The sequence below is a fragment of the Hylaeus volcanicus genome, chromosome 1, assembly GCF_026283585.1.
Source record: "Hylaeus volcanicus isolate JK05 chromosome 1, UHH_iyHylVolc1.0_haploid, whole genome shotgun sequence".
In the NCBI taxonomy this organism is placed as follows: Eukaryota; Metazoa; Arthropoda; class Insecta; order Hymenoptera; family Colletidae; genus Hylaeus; species Hylaeus volcanicus.
The window spans coordinates 7,116,084-7,120,513 of record NC_071976.1 but is presented as its reverse complement, the minus strand read 5'-3'; the positions used below and the strand labels follow the sequence as shown (position 1 = coordinate 7,120,513).

General features: G+C 35.5%; 1 protein-coding gene across 1 annotated transcript in view; it reads right to left on the bottom strand.

Moving 5' to 3' along the window:
• Window positions 1–4,430, bottom strand: part of LOC128877364 (dual specificity tyrosine-phosphorylation-regulated kinase 2-like) — a 404,332-nt gene that overhangs the window by 113,745 nt on the left and 286,157 nt on the right. The window lies entirely within an intron of this gene.

The window sequence follows — 4,430 nt, the reverse complement described above, 5'->3', positions numbered from 1 at the left end:
CTGATTTATTACAGAAATCGACAAAATTAATTCCACGCCTAATACACTCACAAACACCAAGAGCACAACGGCCACATTAGCCATTTATTTATTCCCCATTTGTTTACCACAGCAACCGTGAAACTACTACAAAATTTACACATGGAAAGTGTCCGGAGAATGTTTAGAACCGCCTGGAGAATCTGGTCTATTGTTTAGAATTTCTTGGGCGGTCGTGTTGAGGGCCTGGCAGTCCCAACATCTGGAACACGTCTTCCACGAGGCCTACAAACTCACTGTTGCGCGTCAACGGTATAGTTAGACAATAGACAGCAAGTCTCGCTGTCTCCATGAAGATTAATCCAAAGGGAGCCGCGATAAGGGGCAGGCGAAAGTACCGTTTACATCCGATTTGCAAACACGATAATCAACATCCTCGATGATCGGAGAACGAGCGTGAAGAATTTACAAAGAATCCGAGAAACGCGACACTTATTTGCCGAGAAGCACGAGTGATTTCACCTGGCGCGGGACTTGTACACGTGGTAGTCCGTTTAATGACTCACTATCGGAAATCTGCATGAGTGTACGGAACGGTAAACTTCTACCACTCGTTGACTAATTAAGTTACCACGTTTACCGGTTGCTGAATAGCCACTTTTTGTTTTTTTTTTGTTCACTAACAACGGGGTAGAGAATTCGACAAAGGGTAGAATATACGTGTTTGGACACCTGTCATCGCCATGCGACGATGGATTGATGTTTGGTTCTGTTTTGGTGCTTCAAAGTAACTCAATTTTCATACGAGTGGAAGATTTGAGTAATTATACAAGGTGGAGTGGGAATTTTTGTACAATGATTCTTTATGCAAAATTAAACATTTTAATATAAGATTGATGTATAGATGACTCAATTCTTTCATGAACTTTTTATTTATGTAAACATTGAGTTACTTTCCTAGGGGACTTTTATTCTGAGCAAATAAATTTAGAAACTTTGTAGGGTTGAGTATGTCCAAATGTTTGTAAAGAATACTATAGATTATATACCGTAGTAATATGTACATATACATGTATGTAAGTAGAGAATATACTTATTAATAATATTTTTAATACTAATAAGTATACACGTATATGCTCATTAATATTACTCTTTTCATTACTTAGATTAACTGAATTTATGTTTTACCTTTTCTACTTGAAACAAAAATGACTCGTTACAGTATTTCATTTCTTCCCCAATCATATATATTTCGTTTCAACTTATGTGTTCCTTTCCGTTCTTTCTTAATTTCAATAATAATAACGTCGTTTGAAAATGAAATCATAATACATGACTTGAAACTCACTAATTCGATCTCTCTTCTTCCCACGACCGATCTGTTACAGCAAATCAAAAGTTATCTCTAATTTTATATAATTTATTTCAACTCATGACCCGTCATTAAAATAGAGTTCCAATTATTTGGAATAAAATTGTAGGTTGAAAGCATGATTCACCCAGATTTCTCGCGACGAAAAAAGAAAGGAGATCGTCGCAAACGGTGATTCAAGTGTAACCCTTTACGAGCGGTGCAATACAACATAATTGCTCGCCTCGCAAACGAAACCTTTCTCCCATCTGGCCGCCGTCGAGCGTAATAAAACTGGCCATACTTCCGTGTTTTAACACGCCTTTCCGCAATTAAGATAAACAGATCTTTCGAAAACTTTCGGAGAAAGACGTCTTTATTGGAGGGCAAGAGCAGATAAACACGGTAAACGTCACTTTCACACATTCGTTATGACGCGGAGAGACAATAAAAGTTTCGATAAAAGATAAAGGCGCAGTCTTTTATTGTCGATTTTTTGGATGTCAATCTAGATTCCACGGAAATCGATCAGATAAGGTTGAATACACCGACGAAACATTGCGGATAGCAATGCCTTGCTTTAAATAGGATTTTCGTCAAACATTTTCGAAGACTCTTTAAATTTATCGAGAGACACTGGTAGATAGATAACTTTTTCCTCATAATTTTTACATAAAGAAGAACATTTGCTAACATCTACAGATTTTCTCAAAAGAATAGAAAAGCAATACTTTCTCTCCAAATTCATCCACTGCTTTAGATAATCGGCAAACATACAAAAAATTACAGTTTTTTGCTTAAAAGACGGGTAAAGAATGACAAATCGAAAAAATTCTTGATAGAGGGGACCACCGAGGAGACATGCACTATAAGATGCAACAGGTTTCATTCCGATTGGTCAAGCCATCTCGGCGCAATCGGCGAACATACCTAAAAAAAAAGAAGAAAAAAAGTCGAATTGAGTAACCTCCTCCTTTTCGAAGTCGGTTAAAAATTAACTGCAGCTTGAGTAGCCACTCAAAATTTTACAAAGAACTACAAACCTCTGCAACCATAATACCACCCTTCCCTTAATTTGCTCCTAGAACAACAAACGTTACCGTCGAAATCGCTTCATCCTCGTTGGATCATCGACTCCAGCAATTTCACAGTATACAGACATTCCTGCTGAGCAGACTGTGCAATTGTTGTTCCCATAATAGTTACCCGACCGGGTCGTTAATAATTCTCCAGTCGCGTCGATGTTCTCTAATGATCAGGAGGTGTGCCTGATGAGTCGTGCAATCATCAAAATCCAACTCGGCGTAGACATTTCACCGGTACGTATTCGAAGCGGAACGACTGTAAAAATTATATAATCCAGCGAAAGGAAAACTCGAAAAAAAAGAATCTTGCCACGTTAAATAATAATAACTTTCTCCGTAGGACGAATATAGAAATTATTCTTGGCGAGATTAATTAAAATGAGGGGCGAAACAGGCAAGCGAATCAGGTAAACCAGAGTCTTTGTTTCCAACGACCTCGTGTCATCGTGGCTTCGATCTTTAGCCGAAGTTTGCCACGTGCAAATAAGAATGAAGCGAAAAATTGGGTTGTACGTTATCTTCGAGTAGCTACTTGGCGAACTTTCACGTTCCCTGGCCGAAACGAGCGGATTTCACGACGAATAGAAACTTAACGAATACAAGCGCATGAGTTTAAAATGTAGCAACAAACAGAAGGATATTTAGATGGAATATTGAATTTTATTATAATTATTTACTATTTTCCTTTTAGTTAGGGAGGTAGAATTTTGGAATATATATATATGTATGTCTATAAATTAACAAACGGTTACCAATAAACTGAAGCAATATTAATATTATTCATATCAATTTTAATTCTATTTATTTAACCAATTATAACTATTTACGAAATTAAATCAAATGAATTTTACTGGATTCATCAATTAATATCTTGAATATTTATTAAGTGATCAAAGATAATACACAATGAAGTCTTCTAACTAAATAGAATTGATTACTAGACGTTTAAACTGAATAAAAATTAGTTATAAATGTTTATTGGTCACCTTTAAATATTTTTACAGTTTTCTACCTGCCTCTGTATAATTACAATAGGTAAACAGAATTAATAAAGTACAATAGTAATAAAAAAAAGTCTGTGCAATAAATCGATTAGAAGTATATTGATATATCATTATTTGAATTTATGATATATTTTCAATACGAATTAAAGGAATTAAAAAAGTATTATTCAAGTATCTTTCTTAAAAAGAAACAGAGGATGATTATGAATTCAATTATCCAAACAGTCTTAGTTAGTGTGATTCCAAAATTGTTTCTGAGACTGTGAATTCACACTATGTTATATAGGAAATCCATCTATCGGAACTTCATTTTGCAGATTGCAAATATCAGTTTCTGTCAATAAAAAACAGAAAAGAAAGGAGACTCGTTCGTTTCGGAATACGTTCGAGTTACGTCGAACGTTCTCAGTCGAGACTGGTAGAAACTCGGGGAGCAAAACGCTAGGTGCGAGATTACTTTCTGACTACGGGTAACGCGAATTTTCTGACTCACAGAAAACTGCGCGAGGTGGCTGGCGTGCGAGAGATGCTTGGCACACTTTATGCTTCCGCGAATTCCCGTGAAATGGTAATGGCAAAAATTTCATCACTACTGTTCGTGCAATGCTCGCCCCGGAACTCTGTCGCGCACGATGGCAAATGCTACACGATGGGGAAGAAATTACTCAAGAATAATAATACAATTTCTACCCATTTCGTTAATGTAATAAGCAATAACGCAAATAGGACTGACGTTTTTATACTTCAGCTGAAGGCAAGGATTATTTGCTCATTTCTATAAGAAAGGGGAAAAGATTTCGAAGAAATATAAATGAATAATTGTATTTAAATATTAAGTTAGGTAAATGGCATATATATATTGAATTTTCTGAAATGACATGTAAACAAAATTTACTGCATTAGTGCTAAGATTTTGTTAAATTAACGTACAAAAGGATTTTAAGACATTGATGTATAAAAAGAATTTACTGAATCAATATGTAGAATAATTTTACTAAATTGATATATAAG